This window comes from Pelodiscus sinensis, chromosome 1, assembly GCF_049634645.1.
Source record: "Pelodiscus sinensis isolate JC-2024 chromosome 1, ASM4963464v1, whole genome shotgun sequence".
NCBI lineage: Eukaryota > Metazoa > Chordata > Testudines > Trionychidae > Pelodiscus > Pelodiscus sinensis.
In genome coordinates this window covers 25,690,998-25,716,791 of record NC_134711.1, presented here as the reverse complement: position 1 = coordinate 25,716,791, position 25,794 = coordinate 25,690,998, and the positions used below count along the sequence as shown (strand labels likewise).

The window sequence follows — 25,794 nt, the reverse complement described above, 5'->3', positions numbered from 1 at the left end:
TATCCAGCTCCCCAGGAGTGAGCTGCCACCCCGTTCTGCAGCTGTACTGCAGAGCCCGCAGTGTTTGTAACCATGTAACCACTAGCATTTTTAGCAGTTTCACAGTTACATTTTTACACAGGTTTTTAACATCTCTAAATCGTACTGTTCCAGTAATCAAATTATTAGATTACATCTTCATGTTTGCCTTCTGTAAGTATGGTGAAATAGAGTAATTCAAATCTAGCATGTAAAATAATATTTAGTATTAGAAGTGGAAGAACACTTCTGGATGTTTCTAATTTTTTTAACTGTAGTGGGAGAGGGGAAGTGCTTGAAATTCTCTTTTTTTTTCCCCCTATGGCTTGTTGTCTGGTAGAATTTTAGCAGATATGACTTTACTCGTAACTTCAGCAGTTTTGCAATAAGTTTGGTATTTTGTAAAGCTCCCTTTCCAAAAAAGGTCCTTGTAAGGTTATTGAAACAGTTCTAAAGTGCTTGTAAATTATCTTGGAATGTATACAATGATTACCAGCCAGCTGTGAGTGAAAGCATTATTTTAGTTAGAATTTAAATGTATTTTGATAATGAGCAATTGGGCATTAATGCCTACCACATTTCTTACATGAAAAAGTTATCAGTAATGTAAGGATCTTTTTTCTGGCAAGTAGTCATTGTAGTTAGTTTATGATAGAGTTACTTTATCACTGTTGAACTTCCTATGTGTGTTTAACCTTCATGAACTCGTTGTGAATATGGAAGGTAGTCATTTCCATTTGATGTTTCACTTTGACTTTGAATGCAACATAGATATTGGGGAAATTATTAAAGTGGTGTTTGGGAGAGCATGGTAGCATTCTCCTTGCCGTATGTAACTTGTAACCAAAATCTTCTCAATATAAAGGTCTAGATTTCAAAGCCAACTACAGGATTTAACTACATGCAGCTCCACTGAAATCAATGTGAATTGTGTGGCTAAGTTCACTAATTGCCTTTAGAAATCATAATCATATTGTCTTATGAAAAATAAAATTAGATTAAAAACAACCTCAAATTTCTCCCACTTTAAAAATTTGTAAGCAATTGCAATTGGAATTAGCACGTTTTGGTTCTTATTTTATAACTAAATAATTTTTTCAAAAATAGCATTTATCTCACTTCGTTATTCTCAGACACAAAAGTAGGTTGAGATGGAGCTAAGATCACGGTGGCATCTGAAGGTTTAAAAATGTAAGAGGAATTTGTAATTATCCCAGAAATGAGGGGATAATTGCAAATGAATGAAATTTAGGATATAGTTAAACTCGGGAAAAAAATCAAACATGTTTAGGTATGGAAACTCACAGACAGGGCATCCAAATAATTCTATAAAATCATGCTTTGTATTAGAATTGGAAGAATGCTTCTGCACATAAATGATGTGTAGAAAGTGAATATAAAAGTGTTACATATCTTTTCATGACACAAAAACCTGCAGTCACTCAGTTAAATTGATAGATAGAGCAGGTTAAAAACAAACATAAGGAAATACTTCTTCGCAGAACTCAGCCAAATACCGAACGGATGTTGTGAAGGCCAAAAGTATAACTCAGTTAAAAAAAATAGATAGGTTTTGTAGGATAGCTCCACTAATGGTTATCAACAGTGATGGTAAGAGATGCAACCACATATGCTAGGTTTCCTAACCCTCTTACTGCCAGAAGGTGGGAATACATCACTTTCTACCTGACCTGTCCTGTTCATTCCCCCTGAAACTTCTCATAAAGGTCAGTGTCAGATGATAGGATATCCATTTTTATGTTCTTTTTATTAGTCATGAAGTTGACAGTTTTACAACATATGAAACTCATCCTGAAGTGACAGCAATATGTTTATTTAGGTAAATGTGTAACCGCTGAAAATTTCAGTGGTTACATGTTAACACGTGGGAGAAAGCAGCTCCCATGCAGCTTCCTTCCCCCTTCAGCCTCCCCCCTCCCCACGCTGCTGCCGCTGATGCAGAAGCAGCAATGTGGGGTCAGGGGGAAGCAGCTCCCCAAGAACTGATACTTGTAGGAAGCCAGGATGGCTCCCACCTTCTCTGCTCTTCCTCTCCCCACGCAGCAGTGTGGTGGTGGTGGGGAGATGTGTGTAACTGTGAAGGTTAACCAATGAGCCCACGCTCATTGGTTAACTTGTGTACACATTTACACTTTCACATCCCCAATATATGGTAAGGTAAAATTGTGAAACATTTTTTAAAAAAGTATTTTTCTGTTGCTTTTGGTTACTGATTTGAGACTATGAAAGTGAGACTGTTGTGCAGTTCTTTGTATGTGAAATAAAATGGCAAGAATTGTATAGGTAAGTGTCAGGAAAGTTATTTGATGTGTTTGACAAAATATGTCAGGCTAGAAAGTCAAATAAAATAATGTAATGGAGTAGTAAGCTAATTGTCAAAAACTATTTCTTCCCTACAGTAAAAATATTCTTATTATATGTTAGTGTATTTTTTAAAAAGAGCAATCCCTGTGTCTGAATGATTATACTAAAGTGATGATTTATGTGAAATGGGTTCTAAAGACATGGCCTGCAGCATAATAAGTTCAGAACATTTTACTCTGAATTAAACAAGTAGGACATATCTATGTTTTTAAGTGTATTTCCTTTTCTTACTCTTGCTTTCTCAGCATTACTAGTAAGGAAGCTTGTACAAACTAACTTGTAACACATTCTAAGCCTTCAAGGTGGATGTTCACAAGCAGTTCAGGAGGGAAAATACCCTTATGATCACTCATTCTTTAATCTTTTTGGCCAATAAAAAGCTCTCTTACTATTAAGAACGATATCTCAGAATCCTCTCCTCCCCCCAACTTTACACATATTTTGAGTTGAAGCTGTAATTTCTCATTTCTAAAAATGAATGAACCTTATCCATGCCACGATAAAGTTCCCTGCAGGACGAGCACTCTGTTTTTGGAGTGTTCAGATTGGAGTCATTTATTTCTCTTCATATGGTGGTTGATGTCTGTAGCTTAGTTAATAACACAAATGAGAAATAAATGGGGAAAATGTGTGTGAATGCCTGCTTGGAAATACAGTAAAACTCCAATAGTCTGGCATCCAATTGTACAGCACTCCCGATAGTCCGGTATCAAAATGGCAAGAGCCTAGTGAGTGAGTGTCGGCAAAAACGAGTCACAACGGAGCAGCAGCAGCAGCTGAACCAAGAAAAAAGGGTAAAAAAGGGTTAAAAAAATTACAGTATACTGTATCCAGTATGTACAATAAAAAGGGTTAAAACACTTTATATAAAGTATATACTGGATACAGTATATATATATAACCAGTTTATAGTTCCTCCTGATAGTCCAGCATATTTGATAATCCAGTACCACCTAGGTCCCAAAGATTCTGGATTATCGGAAGTCTACTGTATATGGGCAAGATGCAAATTCTAGTCATGTATTTGGTGACACGGTATATTGAGAATAAGGGACTCTGTATAAACCTAATTGTAAAGTCAGAATCTGAAATTGGTCAGACTTCAGCTGCTTTGGTATCTCATATGTGTATTTAGTTAGATGTCTTATTCTTTGTGGAGTAAGCGTCTGTTCTCAAAATATAACTGTTGTATGGTGGTATATGTATCTTTGGAACCAAAGAGAATTGGTAGTCTTTATTTCCTGAAGATCTGCAAAGTTCGTGTATCTGTTGATTAATAAGGATGAAAGTTCATCATGGGTGTAAGAGTGGTTTTGGATTCAGAATGCAAATTGAATATTCAGGTGCTGTGTTTTGGGTGAACATTTAGCATATATATTTTTGGTAAAATATGTCTTCAACACTTGTAGTGTTTTGTGAAGTGACATTTGGATAAAATTAAGTAGTTTGTTCCATAATTGAAATTCCTTAATTTAGTGGGAAATATTGTTTGAATTTTAACTGTCTCTTATTTTAAGAACTTATGAAAAAAGAAATCTCCTTTATTTGAATTTTCACTACTAGCTTTGCATTCACAAACTATTACTATTTTTCATACTTTCTATAATGCCTTTACAGTGGAGTAAATAGGGGTATGTCTACACTACCACCCTAGTTCGAACTAGGGTGGTAATGTAGGCAACCGGAGTTGCAAATGAAGCCCGGGATTTGAATTTCCCGGGCTTCATTTGCATAAAGCCGGGCGCCGCCATTTTTAAATGTCCGCTAGTGTGGACTCCGGGCCGCGCGGCTACACGTGACACAGACTAGGTAGTTTGGACTAGGCTTCCTAGTCCGAACTACCGTTACTCCTCGTAAAACGAGGAGTAACGGTAGTTCGGACTATGAAGCCTAGTTTCACGAGGAGTAACGGTAGTTCAGACTAGGAAGCCTAGTCCAAACTACCTAGTCTGTGTCGCGTGTAGCCGCGCGGCCCGGAGTCCGCACTAGCGGACATTTAAAAATGGCGGTGCCCGGCTTTATGCAAATGAAGCCTGGGAAATTCAAATCCTGGGCTTCATTTGCAACTCCGTTTGCCTACATTACCACCCTAGTTCGAACTAGGGTGGTAGTGTAGTGTGAGGGGGTTCGCACTCACCACCGTAAACCCCCTGCCATCCGTCCTCCGGAATTGGCCCCCTCGGCGGGTAGGGTGCCTTCTCTGGGGTGGTGTCTCCCCTCTTTACTCCCGGCTGCGGCGTCCTCTTCGCCACACTGCCCTCCGGCAGTGCCCAAGTCTGTCTCTGAGCCCCCCTTCCGGGGGTTGATGTTCCTTCATCGGGCCTTCTTTCCAGCCCTGCAGTCTGAGGATTTTCTGGCCAGAGCTCCCCTAGCCCTGCCTGGCCTCCCCCAGCCCTGCCCTAGCTCCAGGGAGCCTCCTCCTCCTCCCTCAGCAGCCAGGTTCTCACTGCTTCCCCCCACAGCAGCAGCCCATTCTCTATTATAGCGCCCAGCTGGGCCCTAATGGGCTAGTACAGCCTCAGCTGGGCTAAATTCCCCGGCCCTGGTTCAGGCCGGGGTCTGCCCTTAAAGGGCCAGTGCAGGGCGAGCGCCCTGTCACATGTAGACATACCCTAGTATAGTTTAGAGCTTGAACAAATGCTGTTATATTGGTATGTGACAAAGGCAGTAAATAAAGAAACCCCACATTTTTATTTCAAGCAGAAAAAAGTAGGGAAAATGTGTGTAACATTTTTCTGAAGGGGGAGGGGGAGAAGAGAAATATTCTCTTAACTAAAACATTCCAGCTTCTCACATTTGCCATTTGTATTGCAGAGGCACTCGTCGCCTTACTGAGGTTTGGGACAGCATTGTGCTAAGGGCTGTATAAGCACTAAGGAAGACCAAGAAGTACTTGAAATCTAAGTTCCAAAATGCTCCACAATGGTGACATGAGAACACAGAGTTCAGTGTTTAGCATTAAGTTAAGCACATGCATAAGTCTTTACAGAGTCAGGATCTAAAAATACAAACAGTATATGGAGAATGCAAGAGAAGGATACGCTAAACGCTTTATTTGTATGTGTTTCATATAAATTCATGTCTGCAATTTCCAAATGTTCTGGGCATCTTTGTACCAGATGTATTTAACTAATTGGTGTAAGTCTGATGATGGACTCAAATGACCCAAAAGGACAAGAGGAATTGACTTTACAGAAAAATATTTAGGTTTCACTTTCCCACTCACCGTAGCTTGGTTAAACTATTAATTGGAGCAGGAGGGCATACATTTACATATACTTGGAAGGTGTAAACACCAATGAGAAGTAGGGATGTAAGTGACTAATCAACTATCCGATAAGCAAAAGCTTATTGGATAGTCGACACACTAGTCACTTTTCCCCCTCTTGCTGGTTCTATCACAGAGGCATGTGGCACTTCCTCTTTGAAATGTACAAGAGCCCCAGCGGGGACTCTTGTGCATCTGAAAGATTGAAATGCCATGTGGAGCCCGGGGTCAGTGGGTAACTCCCCGCTGGTCCCGGGCTCCATGCTGCGTTCCAACTTTTGGGGCTCTTGTGCATTTCAAAGCAGAAGCACCTGCATGGAGCCAGGAGTCAGCGGGGCTCCCTGCTGTCTCCGGGCTCCACACAGCATTTCACTCTTCGAATGCATCTCAAAGTTGAAATGCTCTAGTCCTTATCAACTAATCAAATAGTTGATGGAAATCCCATCGACTATTCAGTTAGTTAATTAATTGAAATTCAACATCCCTAATGAGGAGCGGGATTACTGAAAAAGATGCACTACATAATTAAGAATAATGGATAATTTAAGTAATAAAGAAATATTTAGGCTCTGTATTGTGGAGAGAAATTGGGGGAATATCCTGATACAGATCTCATTGTGTAAGTGATGATGGATCTCTTTATGGAAGTAGTGGAAAGTGTGTCATTAAGCCACCCTTAAATCAGACTAAATAAAATACTGAAGGATATACTCTGTTAACTATTCTTTACTGGGGGAAGCAGGGACTGGTTGACTTGTAAGAATTTTCTAAGTGAGCTAATCTTTCCATTTTATGGGTTCTTTTTTCTGCTGAAAAGTAACATTACATGTGCTTGTAAAATATATGTGATACTGATCAGTATCCATATAAGATCTAGATATTTAAATAATGTATTACATTTTGTAAATTTGTTTATATATCACTTTTATATGACGTATCTCTGGTTTTTAATAATGAGAAGTAAAACGGAACATTACTTACCTAACATTGCATGTGAATCACTCTCAAGATGACTTTGTGTGTTTGTAAAAATTAGGGTATATATAGTGCTTTATGGAGCAAAAATAGGTTCTCATAGTATTTTGTGAACAAATACAAGAGCATCCTATGCCAAAAAGTTTTAATTCGGAGATTCCAATCCTGTACTATATTGAACACAAACAGGCACCTGCGTGGTTTGTCCATGTGTTGTGGACGTTGGGACTTTTGCTTAACAATGTATGAAGAAAGGAAAGAATGGGAATGGTCATAAAGAAGTTTTTTCTGTGGTTCTGGTAGTTTCAGGATTGTTTTAAAGTATGTTATAATATTATATTTTATTGCAGGGAAAAGAGACTGACAGCAGAGCTATTGTCCAAAGCTCAACTGAAAGTGGTATTTTAGGAGAGACAGAAAGAATGAGAGAGCTGATCACTGGGGATCAGTAAGTCACTTCTGGATTTGCTCCAGATTTAGGGGGCAACATGAAAGAAGAACTGGAGATGTGAGTGGAAGAAAGGGATGACAAGACATTGTACTTTAAATAAATAGTGGTATAAACACTTGTCCCAGTGTTAGTAAGGAATATGGGCGCATAAGGGTTAATTATGGTCACATTTTAGAGAAGAGGAATGTTTTAAAGCAAGGTCTGAAGGCACTTTGTCCTGGTGTGCGTGTGGGGGGGGAGGGAGTCGTTTGGGAGGGGTAGTGTTCCAGAGCAAGGAAGAGGAACCACCCTAGCCTATAGGAAGTCTCATGGTGGAGGAAGACAGGAGGTCAATACTGAAAGAGTTCGACATTTGAATTTGCCCTCTAACACAGTCATGTCCTTCCATTAGTCTATTTTTTTTTTTAATTTTCTTTTTTAAATTTAACTTTGCAGCTTGGCTGGTATATGACATGCATGTGTTACAAATATCAGGGCTAATACAAGTTCCAGAAAGTGTCTCCAGTTGCTCTGAGATATAAATTGCTCTTTTAGTCAAGGTTATGGTTGCTTTTTAACTTGAGTATGTGCCTATATGCTTTTGAAAGGCTGACAGTCCCAGAGACTGAAGTTTTCTGTGGAGCAGGTAATGTATATTATACAAATTAATACATATTAAAAGAGAGTATACCTCAACTCTGATCTGAGTAAGTGACTAGATCAGTTTCCTGGTCTGCTCAGTCCTTGACCTTATATAAGGCAAATAATAATAGCATTTTGCAGTCAGATGTAGCATTTTGCAGTCTAGTATCTTTTTAGGACGTGGAAACCTGCCCCCTGGGAACTTAACTTAGACAAATTATTTCATGTAGGCCACCAAACATCTATTGCTTAATAACAGTTGTTAGTCTTTGGGTTTAAAGTGGTTACTCACAGGTGAAAAGCTTATATCTCATTACAAAACTTATAATTTTGCAAAAATCAGGATAAAATATCTAATACGTGTCATAATTACATTCTAAATAAAATTAAATAAGTTATTTCTCATATGAAGATAGTAACTTAATCACAAAAATGTCCAGCATACCTGAGAAGGGGAGGAATTGGGAATTTTGTGTATACTGCTTTGATGCTTGAATATCATGATAAAACTTTGTGAATATAGAGATCAAAAGCTCTTTGGTTTCTTTACACAATGTTTACTAGCAGTCTTTTAATAAAAAATGTAATCTTATTTCATGCCAACACATTTTTCAAATGGTCAGCTTTCTTTGGGTAAAAAAGATCTCTCTGTATTGTCTAGGGATTTGGAGAGGTGGGGAGTTGTTATTTTGAACTGTTGATGGATGAAGAGCTTTTCATGTTTTCCCTCTCCCCAGTTTCTCCTGCTCTGGCAGAATTTGGAATGAGGTGGGAAAGATGCAGGATGTTGGTGTCTTGTACTGGCTTTTGGGAGAAAAAGAGTTTTTCCTGGTTAGGCAGCAGTAGCGGAATCATTTTCTCTTCTTTCAGATTTAGTCCATACCTAACGATTAAAGAAGAGGACAAACTAAATTGAATTTTCTATGAATTGCCTGATGGCCGAGTGGTGGAATTTAAGGAAATACTGGCTTTCTTCAGCAGTATTGGATATTCTGACAGCAGTAAGTAAAGGAATCCATAATAACGCTTACTAAATTGGGAACTTCATGGGTTTACAGACTCTTTCTATACAGGAGAACATGAGCATGTAGAGCTTTTTCCAAACTTATGCATGTAAGGTGAGCATATTTCTTTTTCTAGAAGGTGTCTTTTATTAGTAACTTTCTTTGCTAGAAGAATTGGGAGATTGCAAGCATTAGCCATTGTACCAGGAACATTCTCCTTTGAAAAGAAGTAATTTCTGGAACTAGTTGAGTGATCATCTTGAAAGAAAACATCCTGAAGATGCTAGGATAGAAACCCATGCAGACTTGGTTTTATAGAACTCGACCTCTAAAAGAAAGAAGAGGTTATTAACTTTCTTTTGTGTTATTTGTTGCATATTTGCAGAATACTACGTTGTCTTTAAGAAACAGCATATACTGAGCTGAAAAAAACTTTCCTCTCTGTGTGTCCCTTGTAGATCAGAAGTTGTTAACGTGTGGACATTTATGAAGGATATCTTTATCAGATTTTTGGGATATCGGCATAGTCATCTTTTTTTTTTTTTTGACCATGTAAGAATTGCTGTGCATTATTTATTTGTGTTATAATAGATCTTATAAGTCCCAGCTAGATCAAGGCCCAGTTGTACTAGGTACTGTACAGACACATGGTAAGAGAATAGTAAAACAGCTGCCATCTAAATAGGTATGGCAGACAAAAGAAAGTGATGTCTGCATTTTAGAAGTGAAGTATGGAGGCACAGAAAGATTTTCTCAAGGACACTCAAATTGTGTGACAAAGCCAGCACCAGAACTCAGATCATGAATGCTATTCCATGGCATTAACCCAAAGACTGTTCTTCTCTGAAACATCTGTGTAGCTTCCTAAGCTAGTTTGTTAATATAGTTTATACCCTGTCTGATTGCTTAAAAGTATGTTACTCATTTGGGACTCTGTACCAGCATAAGAATTAGTGGCACATTTTCTGCACTCAGGTTCTCTCCTAAAGGTTGATTGACTTAAGAGGCCACATAAGTGTAACATTTTTATCAGTTTGTGTTGACTGAAAAATGAGAATAGGAAACATGGCGTACTTGCAGTGTTTCTGTTGGAATATATGCCAACACATAAATTGTGGATTTACCAAAACAAAAAATTGCCCATGCCAGCCAACTAACTAAATGCTCACCACTCCACTATCCCAGCAGAGACTTCTACATCATTATCTAGTGGAAAACAGGGATGAACTGGAAAACAACAATAAAGTTTGGAAATATCAGCCTTTCAAATACTTAAACTAACTAACATCTGAAGTTTTAGAAATTGGAAAACCTGATGAGAAGAGGAGCATAAATAATCTGTACAGTAGGTTATGGTTGTGCACTATGCTTTTTAATACAGTATTCACAAGAGAAAAATGAACAGGCTTTTATCTCCTTTAAGAATGTTTTTCCATAAATGGATATCTCATAACACATGTGTTATCAGAGCTTCCTATTCCAAGAAGGTCCATGTAGAAAATCTTTGATGGCTTGGGATGCAGTAATACTACACTTGCATCATTAGAATGTGTTTATTTCTTAAATTAAAACTTAGGGCTATTATGACATGAGAACACATTGATGAAGGTTTGTACTACCTACCCACACCCTTTCAGCCAGTCAGTGAGTTTGTCAAGTCGATCTGCTCCTTTCCTTCCCTTTTCAGCTTCTTCTACTGGTTTCTGATCTAGCCTATTTTGGTCTCTCCAAACTTTATCAATAGACTTGCACATATTAATTACAATATTTAGAAATAGTCCAAAGATCATCTGCGTAATTGATTTAACATGAAAAAGGCTCACATTTCGCGTAACATAGAATTTCTTCTGCTTTTGGTACCTGTGTAATGATGAAACTTTCCTATTTAAAAAAAAAAAAAAAAATCCTGAATTGTCTCTTAGAGGATGTGTGACAGGGTGGACTAGGCCCTGATAGAGGCTGGAGGCATCACCCAGGATCCCAATACAGGAATGTGGATTTCTTCTCCAGGGCAGGATGAGTTACTGATTTCGGGGACATGCCCTGACCAACCTTCTCTGAGGGGGGGAGGAATGTGACAGGGTGAACTAGGCCCAGATGGAGACTGGAGGCCTTGCCATATCCTGCCCCAGCGACAGGAGCAGAAAAGAGGTCCTCCAAGCAGGACAGAATGGCATAGCTAATCGTGGCATAGGAGGCCAATATAAAAGAAGCTGCTGGGCCAGGGCATGGCAGTTCTTTACTGGAGCTTGACCCAGGCAGACATAAGGGCTGACTGAGAGAACAGCAGCACTCCAGACACCTCTGAGTGGGAGCTAGACTTCAGATCTGGTCAGACCCAGGTCCACAAGCTGAAGTCTAGCCTGCAGTCAACAGCAACACCTGGCAGAACCCTGGACAGAGTCCAGGGAGAACTTGACCACAAAGCCCGAGAGAAAGGGCTGGACAGAGCAGCTTCCCAGAGAATGGCCCAGGGAATGTGACAGCAGCTGACTCCTTTGATACATGACAGGTAACTGCTACTTACAGGGTACCTGGGCCGGGACCCAAAGGAGTGGATGGGCCTGCGTCCCTCCCCAACCTCCAGCAGCCACCACATGGGGTAAGAAGAGGCCTAGTCCCAGGCCACATACCAGACACATTCCTCTCCTGCGGACAGCCAGGTAGCGAGACTACAAGACTCCTTTTGACCACAGTGGGGCACTCACAAGAAAGGCAGAGCCCTTTACACTGGTACCAGAAGTGGGGCCCTGAGCCACCCCTGTATCCAAGGGGTGATGGAGGAGTTGGTGACGCTGGCCCAGCAGCCACATAGTGTTGCTGAAGCACAGAAGGCCCTGCTGGAAGCACAGCAGAGCCACGGCAAGCTGCCCTGCAACAGCAGAATATACTCTTAGAGGTACTTCAGCAGCAGAGGCAAAAGCAAGAACACCAGTTTCACGAGGCAGTACTCCAGCGGCTGTCTGTTCCAGTTCCCGCTAATCTAGTAAACTCAAGTCTTGGGATACCACTGGCCAAGCTTGGACCGCATGATGTCCCAGAGTCTTACTTAGTCCCCTTTGAGCAGGTAGTCACAACCATGAGCTGTGAGAGAACTATTTGGGCTGCCTGTCTGGCACCATTCCTCTCCGGGGAGGCTCAGGAAGCTTACTGAGCTCTGGACAAGGGGACGCCAACTATGGGACAGTGAAAGCTGCCATCCTAGATCGCCTGGGAATTTGCCCCAAGACATATTGACACCGGTTCCATATAGAACCTTTTCTTGCTAGAGCTTGGCCCCGAGTGCTGGCCCAACGCCTCAAGGATTGGGCCTCCTGTTGGCTGTGTCCCGGGGCCCACACACTCTCCAGTATCGTGGACTCCATAGTTTTAGAGCAATATTTGGAGATTTTGCTGATGTCAATTCAAACGTGGTTATGGCGGCACAACCGGGACTTGCTTGCTGCTGCAGTCCAGAACACTGAGGACTTTTTCCTTGTGGCTAGGCTTAGCAAACCTATCTGGCCTCATCCTGAGAGCTGGTCCACCCCAGGTTCTGAAGACCCAGCCTGGGCAGGGAAAGTGGTGCCAGAGGACCCAAATGAGAAAGAAATTATGCCCTTTGAGGCACTACCCCGGGGTCCCTCTTCCTCTCCAGCTGTCACTGAGTTGCATCCCAGGTGATGAAAGGGGACAAAGTCAGTTGGGTCCCACTGTGGGATCATTGGCATGCTTCTGCTGTGGAAATCCTGGACATTTCAGCAGGTCATACCCCCTTATGGAATGTGACTTTTTAGATTGTGAAGTTACAGAAACTTGTAGTGGCTTTGACCTGGAGCCTGACTGGCAACAAAACGCCTATGTGGTGCAAGTCATCACGGGGGGATACATGATGCTTGGACTGGTAGATTCAGGGTGCTCTCAAACCTTGACTCAGGAGTCAGTACTGGACTTTAGCACTCTCCAATATGATCATCCCCTAAAAGTGACCTGTGTACATGGGGATGTGCACCCCAGCACCACAGAGTGCATCCAATTGAAAGTGAAGGACTGTGAAGCAGGGTTGGCATAGCAAAACACCTTCCTTGGAAGGTCATAATTGGCTGAGATTGGCAACAGTTTCCCTCATTGCTCCTTCCACCAGCTGGATTCTTTACTTCAGAGGAACCAGCACCCCAGATGTTAGAGGAATTATTTCCCGTAGTGAAAACATACCTATTGGAAGGGCCTGCTTCTCCTGAGAAGACAGGGAAATCTGTCAGTAATGGAAAGAAGGTAGAGCATGGCTCTAAACTCATCTGGGTGGGGAAATTGAGCCAGAAGAGGAATTGTCTCAGCAAGGAGATGATGCCACTCCAAAGAAGGGGACATACCCTCCGGCCCAAGGGCAACCTTCGTGAGAGGTTCTACTCCTCAAGGTAGATTTGGAAAATTTAACTGGCTTATATGATTTTGTCCAAGGACAAAAATAAGATGAAACCCCGAGGGAGGTATATTCCCTGATTGCAGCCTTTGATGGGGTTGTTGCTCAGGAGTCAACCACTTTGAGCTCAGGAAAGACCTGCTCTATCTAGTTGACAAGGACCCAAACATGGGGGAGATCAGCTACCAACTCCTAGTGCCTCAAGAAGCCCGCAATATGGTTCTATGTTTGGCCCATTCAGTCCTCTCTGCTGGCCATCTGGGGTGGGAAAAGACCTGAGCCTGCTTACTGGCTTGATTCTTCTAGCCAGGGATCTATAAGGAGGTTGTGGATTTCTGTGCATCATGTCTGGACTGTCAGCTAGTAGCACCGAAGGGTTCAGGTCAAGGCAATAGCAAGCCAAAAACTTATTGAAGGATTTCAGCAATCTCTTTTCCTTGCTACCGGGTCAAACCCATCTGGTGGCACACCAGCTACGGACAACTCAGGCAGCTAAACTCCAACATAAGACATATTGAGTTCCCGAAAAGCTCTGGGGGGGCCCTAGAACAGGACCATGTTAGACTTAGGGATTATTGCAGAGACCCAAAGCCCTTGGGTACAGTCTAGTGGTTCTTGTCCCTAAACCTGATGGCACCATCCATTTCTGTGTCGATTTCAGAGCCTTGAATGCTGCCCCATGCCACACATGGACGAACTCTTGGACCAGTTTGGAAAAGCACAATACCGTACCATTTTAGACTTAACTAAGGGCTATTGGCAAATACCAACAGAGGACTCATGAGAGAAAAAAGCCTTTTCCACCCCACTAAGACTCTTCCAGTTTATAATTATGCCCTTTGTACTTCCATGGGGCACTAGCCACTTTCCAGCACCTAATAGATCAGGTGGGCAATTCTACTTCAATGACATGGTCATTTTTGGTGAAGAATGGAGGTCACACTTAACCCATGTAGCAACTGTTCTGCAGGAACTGAGAGAAGCTGGGCTCACAGCAAATCCCAAGAAATGGAAAGTTGGGATACAACAGACCAGGTATTTGGGATATCTGGTGGGGAATGGGAAGATACAACTCCTTCAAGACAAAACTGAAGCCCTGGACAAAAACCCAGTTCCCACAATAAAACACGTATGGGCCTTCTTGAGGTTGGCCAGTTATTACTGTCGGTTTATTTGGCATTTTGCAATTCTGGCAGCTCCAATGTCAGATCTGATGAAGGCTTCAGCACCAATATGGGTGTCCCAACATGGGAACGCAGATTTCTTCTCCAGGGCAGGCACAGTTACTGTTTTTGTGGATACGTTCTGACCAAACTTCTTCAAGGGGGGAAGAGTGACACGGGGTGAATTAGGCCCCAACAGAGGCTGGTGGCCTTGCTGCACCCTGCCTCAGTGACAGGAGCAGAAGAGAGGTCCTCCACGTAGGATAGAGCAACAGTCACTCAGGGTCAGCAGGGTGAGATAAAAGAAGCTGCTGGGCCAGAGCATGGCAGTTCCTTGCTGGAGCTCCACCCAAGCAGACATAAGGGCTGACTGGGAGAACAACAGCACTCCGGACAGCTCCGAGTGGGAGATGAACTTCAGACCTGGTCAAAATCAGGTCCACAGGCTGACAATGACAACACCTGGCAGAACCCTGGACAGAGTCCAGGGAGAACTTGACCACAAAGCCCGAGAGAAAGGTCTGGACAGAGCAGCTTCTTAGGGAAGTGGCCCAGGGAATGTGACAGCAACGGACTTTTTTTGACAGCTACTTACAGGGTCCCTGACCCAGGACCCAGAAGAATGGGTGGGTCTGGTCCCCCCAAGCCGCAGCGGCTACAACAGGAAGTAAGAAGAGGCCTGGTCCCAGGCCACATACCAAACACTTCCTCTCCTGCAGACAGCCGGGCAGAGAGACTACAAGACACCCCTTGGCCAGAGAGGGGTGCTCACAAGAAGGACAGAGCCCTTTACAGGAAATTATCAACTGTTTTGTAAGTATAGTTTCTTTTTTGAGCAGGGATCACACTTTTGATGCATGTGACCATCGTGCACACACAACTAGATTTTGATTTAGTAATGTCCCATGCCCCTTGTAGAGCCTCATGCTCTTTTATGAAAGTATAAAGGGTGGGCGGCCACAACCATCCTTTGATTCCCTTTTACCACCCAGGACAGTGAGATGGACTGTAGTGAATGTCTGACCTGCAGGTCCTTAGCTCACACTAAAGATCTTTGAAATGTTCTCCACTCTTCAAAACTACTTCTGATCTTCTTTTCTGCCCAGAATTGATCACCCAGCTGTCTGGACTGAACTTTGTTAATGAGATCCCTCCCTCCATCCCATGAAGGAGTTCTCAAATGGGAGATTCAAAACCTCTAGGACAGGCTGTACCTGCTGCACCACAGGTGGCAGCTGATCAGGCCAGACCAGGCTCACCACACTGCACCACTGGTGGAGGCTACTTGGGCTAAGTCCACTGCACTATAGGCTGGGAGCTGCTCTGGTAGGGCCCGTCATGCCATACTGTGGGCAGGGACACTCCTGCCTGGCTGGGCCCACCATGCTGCACTGCGAGCCTAGCCAGGCTGTCAGTTAACCACTTACTAGGTAAACATCACCCTTACCAGGTAACCGGTTAACCCTTTACATCTCTAATTGAAAGGGACCTCTTTGGACACTGAGGCAGACGCTCTAGAAGGATCTCAGTGTCCTCTCGCAAGTGTAGACGTAGTGCACCCTCTGAAGAAACGTCCTACAAACCCCACGCCTTGCTGAGGAATGGAAAAAAGGGGTCAGACTGTGATGTGGCAGAGTTCATCGCTGTCAATGATGCATCTCTTGGAATCCACCCAGGCCTTGGGGCATGAGCTCAGGTCCATTGTTGGTTTCAAGACATCCACCAGTACCAGTAGAGATTCCATGAACAAAAGTACCTTATTCATTGGCATGCCCTCTGAGGGGAGGCATATGTTCTTCCCATCACCAAGCAGTGAACTGGCCACTCTGAAGTCTGTAGTCACAGCCACCAAGACCCATATGGGGCGCTCCTACAGGTTCCAGCCATCACTGGCCTGTCAAGCCTGGCATTAGTCCAGCCAACAATCTAATATCTGAACTCCTGTAGTTATGATACCGTAGCTTTATTTGGGAACTGTCTTCACAAGCATCGAGAACCCAGTCTGCACCACAGAGAACGAGAAAATGATGTCCCTTCCCAGTGGGCAGACCCATCTAGTTGCACAATGTTAAGATGATGCATAGATGCCCCAGCATCCCCTCTCTCAAACAAATTATCTCTCCTCATCATTGCAAGATGAAGCAATATCTTTAGTACTGGGTGACTTCAAAGAGTTCCAGGGGAGCCTTGTGTGGACTTTGGTCATCTCAGAGAAATTTTACAAGCTGTCTGACATCCTGTCAGGATTTCTCTCCTCCCATAATGAGGGCTGAAGTCCTGTGGCAGGTGACATCAGTGGCCAAATGAGTCAAGAAGAGGTATAAGGTACCCCTTTCAGGTTTTGAGTACGTCTACCCTCACCCAAACCTGGGCTCCTTAGATGTATATGCTATACATGAAAAGTTGAGACTGAACAAAAATGCACTGAAGGACAAAGAATTCAAACACCTTGACTTATTTTGGGAGGAAGTAGCGCTCCTCAGTCTTGCAACATATTGTACATAGCTACTAGCCAGGCCCTACTGTTGAAATGACTTTCTAGCTTGAAACAGAGTGACAATTTTGTTCACAAAGCTCTGTCATAACAACAGGTAAGTGCTTAAGGATATAATGAAAGGTTTTCTGTTGGCCAAGGTGGCTTTGCAGGTGGCAATGGTTACCTCAGCCAGGTCTGTGGCTGTCACGATGAGCGTTGCAGAGCATTGTGACTCCAAGCATTGTGGCTCCAAGCATTGGTCATTCTGAGATGCAGGTTACAGTTGCACTTCAGGAGTTCAGAGCTGTTGAATAAGAAGACCGAGGGTATGTCTACAGTACAAAGTTAATTCAAAATAACAGCAGTTATTTCGAATTAACTTTAACAGCGTCTACACAGGCAAACCGCTATTTCAAAATAAATTCGAAATAGTGGAGCCCTTATTTCAAATTTGGTAAACCTCATTCTACGAGGAGTAACGCCAAATTCGAAATAGCTATTTCTAATTAAGTGCTGTGTAGACACTTAATTCAAAATAGGGGGCCTCCAGCCCTTCCCAGGGAGCCCTGGTGGCCACTCTGGGCACAATCAGGAAAGCTTACTCTCCTCTCCCCTAGCCCGGAGACATTAAAGGGGTAGACCCTGGCCAGAGTGTCTGTGCCAGCTCCAAGCCTGCCAGCCCAGAGCCAGCAGTGGCCACCGGGGCCCCTGACCCAGTGGCCCCAAAACATGAGCCAGCAAGCCACTGGCAGCCAGCCCTCCACCGCTCCCCAGGAGCAGTCTGCCAGCTCCCAGGAGCCTGACAGGGGCCAGAGAAGGCGGGCGCCTTCCTGGTCCAGGGTGGAGATCATGGACCTTATTCAGATTTGGGGGGGATGCCCTCAACGTCATGATCGCCGCACTAGACAGAGGAATGCAGCCGTCTATGGCAGGATAGCTGCCAGCCTGGCCACCAAAGGCCACATGCAAACCCAGGAGCAGGTTAGCTTGAAAGTCAGGTTGGTCCTGCAAGACCCCCCAACCCTGAGCCCTGAGCTTCCCCTCCCCCTTCTTCCCCTTGCTTCCCCCTTCCAGCTCCCTCCTCCCAGGTTTCCCCCACCTCTTTTTCCCAGTCTCCCCAGAGGTTCATCCCCCCCCCCCAGTTTTGTTCAATAAACCCAGTTTATATTTTTGAACATATGTGTCTTTTATTTGACATCAGGAAAGGGGGCTAGGGAGGGGTAAGTGGAAGGACGTGAGGGAGGAATGGGGCACGAGCCCCCAGTGGGGAGGATCAGGGAGGCTTTGCGGGCTCCTTGGGGTGGCCGCTCTCCCTCAGGGCCCCCTGGATCCTGACAGTGCACCGATGGAACCCCCGGATGGCAGCCTGCAGCAAGTGCAGCCGGGCTGATGGCAACGACCCCACGAGACACACTGGCATGCCCAGGGCCAACTCTGGCTCTATGTGGCCGAGTGCTGTGGTGTCCCGAGTGAGGGCACTCAGGGCACTCCCAAGTCAGGACTGCTTTGCTGTCCCTCATCGAAGTAGACAAGCAAGCAGGGAACCCTGAGAACTGTCTGTCTGGGGTGGGTGTAGGGTCCCTTTAAGCACGGAGCTCAGTTAGCCTCAGGCAGCAGCCCCACACGCTGAGTCCTAACCTGATGCCTTGCTGGCACTGGTTCCGGCCAGCCTTAACTTTGGTTCAGGGTCCACTCAGTGTGGACGTGCTATTTCAAAATAGCAAAATGCTATTTCGAAATAGTTTTTGTGTATACATGCGTTATTTCGAATTTGCTTAATTCGAATTAACTATTTCAAATTAAGTTAATTCAAAATAGTGCTGTAGTGTATACATACCCAGAGAGTGTTATGCACTTGCTGAAGGATGCCAAAGCTATCCTAAGAATATTATCTGGGAATTTACACCCTTCTCCGTACTGCACGCTGTACCGTTCTCAGCCAGAGCTTGGGCAGTAGTGCACACCATTTTATGACTCCAGATTAAACTATCACTCCAAAAGTCACTTGAGGTGCCAACTTTCTCTTTCTCAGCAAAACACACTTCTCCTTTTATACGTCAGTGGGCTTGATGAGGCAGTCAGGAGCCGTATTTGATTCAGGCGAGAGAACACAGACTTCAAAAGCTGCTTTCTCATTCCACTGGGCATTATCTGTCCTGACATCAGACTGATAGGTGTTAGAGATAATCAATCACCTATGGCTGCATCAGACATTTTGACTCTCTACTTCCTTCCCTTTCCCATCTCTTTACAGGTATCCTTCTTACAAGTCTGTTATAGTCAGAACGGTGCTTTATACTCCATTTTGGAGCTGTAGAAGAAGCTTCTCAGGAATACAAGGAAAGATACTTCTACTCTTGGTATTTCCTCATTCTGTAGAAGAAAAAAGAGGGTCTTCATCCTAACGTGTCCTACACTTCAGGAGATTAAAGAAATACAAAAGCTCTCTCAGGTTCAGAATGGTAACACTGGAGCATCCATCCTCCCACCCCTCCAAGCTCAAGACTGGTTTGTGACTTTTAGAATGCATACTTCCACCTGGCTTTCTCCTTTGCTCTCAGGAAGTATCCAAGATATGCAGTGGATCCAAACCATTACCAATACAGGATTTTGCCTCACAAACTCTCCTCAGCACAGAGCGTGTTCACCAAATGCCTGATGGTAGTGGTAGTGCAATTAAGAAACAGAGAATCCATGGCCGCTTGTACATGAATGACTGGCTAATCAGTGGCAGGTCTCAGAAAGAGACCAGGACAGCACTGAATTGCATCTTTTCTCTGTACTGTCAACTAGGATTCCTTGTGCTCCGTAAATCCTCTTTCACATAGTCTTAGATGATAGAGTTCTTAGGAGCTTTGATTGACTCTAGATTGGCAAGACCTGACCTGCCGGAGAAGAGGTTCCAGTCTCTTCAGTCAGCAGAATGGAATGACATCATCTCTCTCTTTCTGAACAAAGATGATGACTGCTGTGATGGTCATTGAACCACATTGGGATGTAAAGTGTGTGGTCTCTGGACAACTTGACGCTAAACATGAATATCTTGGAGCTCAGGGCTATTGACTACAGATTGGACCTCCCTGGTCTGGCACCCTAAGGATCTGACCAGTCCTGAATGAGTGAGTTTGCCAGACTACGGGAGGTCAATACACTGCCAGCCTCCCCTCCTGGCTGCTTTCCCGGCCACCAACCCTGGCAACACTCCCGGACGCTGACCTCGACCACACTCCCGGACGCTGAACATGCTCCCTGACTTGTCTTGGCTCCACAACTGCGTGTCCTGTCCCAGCCATCAGCTTGGCTCCACCAGCCACTGCCACCAGACTCCTTGGCAGGCCCCACTCCTTGCTGCCAGGAATCTCTAGTCCTCTTGGACCATGGATGTTGTTGGACCAGAGAATCCAAGACCAGAGAGGTCCTACCTGCAGTTTGCATGGCATTCCTGCCAATTCTGCAGAACTTCACAGTGCAAGTGGTCTCAGAATTCCAGCTAAACTGATTCACTCCTTACCAGTCATCTTTCTGAAAGTACACTTGGTGCAGGAGAGAAGAAGCTTTACACTTAGAACATATTCAAAACTCTGCTCTCCTTTGCTCTCTTATCTGGAAAGACCAAGTCTTTCGTGTTCTCTCCCTGCCTCTTTATGGTAATATTCAGCACAATGAATAATCAAGTTATAGCTGTGTATAAAATCTTGAAGTTGATCAAGAGGTTATTTCCACCTCCCATCAATTGGCTGGTGATCCTCTCTGTCTCTGCCTCTGTCTCTCTCTCTCTGAATGTCAAAACATATTCCACAAGGCAAAGGTGTCATCATCCACCTATTTCAGGAAAGTACTACTCTCTGAGGGTATGTCTACACTACCCCGCTAGTTCGAACTAGCGGGGTAATGTAGGCATACCGCAATTGCAAATGAAGCCCGGGATTTGAATTTCCTGGGCTTCATTTGCATAAGCCGGGCGCCGCCATTTTTAAATCCCGGATGGTTCGAACCCCGTGCCGCGCGGCTACACGCGACACGAACTAGGTAGTTCGAACTAGGCTTCCTAGTTCAAACTACCGTTACTCCTCATTCCACGAGTGGCATGGGGTTCGAACCAGCCGGGATTTAAAAATGGCGGCGCCCAGCTTATGCAAATGAAGCCCGGGAAATTCAAATCCCGGGCTTCATTTGCAAGTGCGGTATGCCTACATTATCCTCCTATTTCGAAATAGGAGGGTAGTGTAGACATACCCAGAGTTCTGCAAATCAGCCATGTGGAGCCTCTAGCTTTTGTTGCCATGTTAGATTCCAAGTTCATGAGAGTAGTGCTTCCATTTCTGTTTGACTGACTCTCTGCTGAAATCCCACCATTCAAGGAGGATGGTGCTTGCCAGTCATCTGCAGCAGTGGTTCTCAAGGTATATATGTACCCTTGGGAGTACACAGAGGCAGTGTATCATCTCCTCTAGATATTTTACAGCAGGCTACATAAAAAGCTCTAGTGAAGTCAGTGCAAACTACAGGTAATGGCTGGTTTACTGCTCTATGTGCTATGTAAGTACAATATTTATATTTCAGTTGATTTATTTGATAATTGTATGGTAAACATGAAAAAATAAGCAATTTTCCAGTAATAATGTGCTGTAGTACTTCTGTATTTTTGTTTCTGATTTTGTAAGCAGCTTTTTTAAGTGAGGTAAAACTTTGGGGCATGCAAAACAAATTGTACCCCTGGAAGGAGTACAGTAGTCAGGGAAGGTTGAGAGCTACTGGTCGACAGGGCATACACAAAGAATGAACTATGTTGACAGGAGACGCTCTCCCATCAGTATAATAATGTCTTCACAAAAGTGCTACAATGGTGCAGCTGCAGTGCTGTACATGGAGACAAGCCCTAAGGTTCTGATATGAGGAAGTGCTTTGTGAAATGTCCTAACAATGGAATAAGACTTCCAGCCTTGAGTGTCGCTAAGACTTTCTGTGACATTTGTAGCACAGTACTGAAGTTCATTGAAGTTTCTCCAACTAATCTCTAAATTCTTTAAAAACAAGGGGCCAAGTAACCCTCTTCCATGAAACCTACAATCAGCTACCATTAGAAACTGAACTGTGAAGTATACCTTATGGAGTTGTCAGGAAATTTTCCTTTCTAGAGACATGAGTTAGCCTCCGTGTGGTTCTCACTAAGATATTTTTTTGCTTGCATGTCTGTTTTGCCTACGTGGTTTTGCTAGCGTCCCCTTTTCACCAAATCCTAGTAGCCTGGCTACAGAAAAGTGGTGAGGCACCCTATGGCTGCTCACTGAGAGGATATAGAAGACATTACTGCCACTTTATGTAGCACTAATAGTATCATGAATGATCTGCAGAATCCACTGTGGACAATTGTGCTCAGGCCTTCTACCTAAAACATCGTCTATTTCGGTGGGAGTTTCTTTGGTGCTCCAGGGACACGGAGGGGTGGGGGCAATAAAGCACATTTCTGTGGCTTCTCTTTTGTGCTAGATCTTAGTAATTTCTACTGGATATGGGGGGGGGGGCAGGCTGGACCCATATAAATAAATAAGTAAGGCGTTTGATACAGTCTCGCATGATATTCTTATCAATAAACTAGGTAAATACAACTTAGATGGGGCTACTACTGGACAAATTGGAGAAATGGTCTGAGGTAAATAGGATGAAGTTTAATAAAGACAAATGCAAAGTGCTCCACTTAGGAAGGAACAATCCATTTCACACATACAGAATGGGAAGCGACTGTCTGGGAAGGAGTATGGCAGAAAGGGATCTAGGAGTTATAGTGGACCACAAGTTGAATATGAGTCAGCAGTGTGATGCTGTTGCAAAGAAAGCAAACATGATTCTGGGATGCATTAACAGGTGTGTTGTGAGCAAGACACGAGAAGTCATTCTTCCGCTCTACTCTGCGCTCGTTAGGCCTCAGTTGGAGTATTGTGTTCAGTTCTGGGCACCGCATTTCAAGAAAGATGTGGAGAAATTGGAGAGGGTCCAGAGAAGAGCAACGAGAATGATTAAAGGTCTAGAGAACATGACTTATGAGGGAAGGCTGAAGGAATTGGGTTTGTTTAGTTTAGAAAAGAGAAGATTGAAGAGGGACATGATAGCAGTTTTCAGATATCTAAAAGGGTGTCATAAGGAAGAGGGAGAAAACTTGTTCATCTTCGCCTCTGGGGATAGAAAAAGAAGCAGTGGGCTTAAACTGAAGCATGGGAGCTTTAGGTTGGACATTAGGAAAAAGTTCCTAACTGTCAAGGTAGTCAAACACTGGAATAAATTGCCCAGGGAGGTTGTGGAATCTCCATCTCTGGAGATATTTAAGAGTAGATAAATGTCTGTCAGGGATGGTCTAGACAGTATTTGGTCCTGCCATGAGGGCAGGGGACTGGATTCGATGATCTCTTGAGGTCCCTTCCAGTCCTAGTATTCTATGATTCTATTAAATGAATAACTTATATTCCTATGTTACAACTACGTTTAACAGTCTGTCATCTTCAGTAATTTAAGATCTAGTTGCCTTTTGAACAGTCATGGTGTTTGTTTTTTCTTTGTATCTTACACACCTTGGAATTGAAACTTAACTTAGTTTTGTTTCACCCAGACACTGGTCAAACTGTACTCTGTAGCGTGTTGATGTTGCTATGGGAAAACGTGGAAGATCATGTGGTGTTGACTCTTATTTTGAGCTGCAAAGTTACATTAGAGGGTTACACATTTTTCTTAGTATTACTCTTCCATATAAGTAATTTTTGTAGTTGCCATAAGAATGTTGTAATTGCTAACAGAAAAAGTATGAGAGGTGTGTCACACGCTCTTCATTAAGATGTGGTCTGCAGCATAAAAAATGTTGAGAATCCCTGCACTTTGGATTTTCAGGTTACAGTTTGGTGTTGCCAATACAATTGCAATCCCCAAAACTCCTCCATGTAGGCTAATGCAGTGATTGTTTTTTGGTCTGCCTGCCTGCCTCCTGTAGGAGTTCACTTCTGATAACCAACCTTGAGCTATAAAGGAGGATGAAAAATAAAATGATAAAATATAACATCATAAACATTTTAATCATAGGTAAAACTTTGATATTTGTCTTATGGCAATTCACCTGCAAAATACAAAGGACAAAAAGCAAATGTAAATTAGCAGACTTGGTCACCAACACAAGCACCCAACAATGTGAGTACTGTAGTTTAGGTTACTGTGGTAGTCCTGGTGCTGCGTTGGTATGATTACCTCAACTCACTGAGAGCCAAAACAAAAGAAGGATCATTAATTCAGGGATACATGAAGATTTCAGTAATTTATGAGAGCCAGGACGTGAAATGTAACCAGTCTAGTTTTGCTATTGACGTTAAATAGAATGTAAAAAGTAAATAGTAATAAGGAAGCTAGCATTAAAAAAAAATCAGTTGTGTAATTGAAAATATTAATAAAAGGAATTATTTAAAATGTGTGACACATTTCTGAATCTGTTGACACGGTATGAATTAATAGCTTTGATCACTGCTAATTTTGATTGCCAGATAGAATATTCAAAGGTATGTTTATTTCTAGAAGGCTTTTTTTGGAGCCAAGTGTTTCTGCATGTTCTGCATAGATGTTTGTAAAACAAAATGTTTATTATGAACTCCAGTATAGTTGGGAAGCTGGAGTACAGAAGACTTTTTTTCTATGGTAGTTGTTCATACTTCTCTGGCAAAAGGCTAAGAAATGAATTTTGTCAGGCCCTTCTCGTTTAGGGCCTGATCCACCTCCCACTAAAGTCAGTGGAAATACTTCAGTTGATTTTAATAGTGCTTGGATTAGGCCCTAATTTGCATATTGCATAAGGAAAGCAATATATTGAAGTTTTAGACTTTGCGACTTTGTACTGACATTTTTCTTATGCGGAAGGAAGACTTTTGCTAAAGAGGGAGCATAAGAGCTGTATTTTTATCTGCAAACAATTAGATAAAAGAATGCAGTATAATAACAGGCCTGTAGATGACTGTATGTAAATATATACCAGTGATTCTCAAACTCTACCAGATCTGACCTGTTGGCTAGATTTGTCCTGAATTATGTATTTGTAGCCCATTAGACACATTCAGTTTGTGCGGAATATCAGCTTTCATTTTTTTTAAAGTAAGTTTCTAGCTTTGGTGGCTGCAGAGAGAACTTTTGATACAGAAACCAAGTATAAAGTGAAGTCATGATGTTGGTCTGTGTCTGCAACACTGCCTCAAAGGGTACTACAGGGATGGAAGAATAAAGGGATTGACAAAAATGGAGAGAAACTGGGCAAAGAGGAGAAACAAAGATCAGATGTAGCAGTGGCCAAAAAGGAAGCAGATTTTCTTATTACATGACAATAAGCATAAATAATGAGGTTAGTTACAGCTTTTACATGGTATTAAACCATTAATCTCTGTGCACATTTTCTACTCATATCAGTGGGAGTTTGTTTACTTACACACATGCCGCACGCACACACACAGTCTACAGTTCTATTTCCTGGCTCACAGACCACAATTAAACATGGAATCTAGTAGAGAGGTGAATGGGTAACCAGTTAACCATAACTTGAGCTGAGTGTCCATGTTGATAGGATATTTTTCAGCAAATCTGTCTGTGACATTTTTGTCCATCTAAACAAATTTTCACTTCAATATTGACTTACTAAACATGACCAAAATTAATATTAGAATATAGTTTTACTAAATTCTCAGTGGAGCAATTATTACATAAGGTGGAATGTGTATTTACAATTAATGGGGGAGCAAGATCCCTACAAAATAAAATACAGTTTCTCTAGCAGTCAGCAGTGTTAGGTCCTTTTGATGCTGTGATCACCTTAGCTCTGCAATAAAAGGGTCATTCCTTTCCTCAGTTTCTCTATACAGTTACATGTAACTGATTAACTACACTGTTTTATGTTTAGAGAAGGAACTTCTTCTAAATCATCTGACCTTGATTGTTACTACAGTTAATCCTTACTTTCCTTGTACTTTCTGATGAAAACTTAAATGATATCTTACATCTGCAGTAGCTTTTG

The 25,794-nt window shown here is 43.0% G+C and overlaps 1 protein-coding gene across 3 annotated transcripts in view; it reads left to right on the top strand.

Annotated features, from left to right (window-relative positions):
- Positions 1-25,794, top strand: part of ATXN7L1 (ataxin 7 like 1) — a 203,564-nt gene that overhangs the window by 30,818 nt on the left and 146,952 nt on the right. Inside the window, exon 2 of one of the 3 annotated variants that reach the window (XM_075910048.1) lies at positions 8,589-8,719. The exons of the other annotated variants lie outside the window; for them this stretch is intronic. The gene's annotated coding sequence lies outside the window, so the exon portion shown is untranslated. The remainder of the gene's footprint in view (positions 1-8,588; positions 8,720-25,794) is intronic. 3 annotated transcript variants of the gene reach the window in all.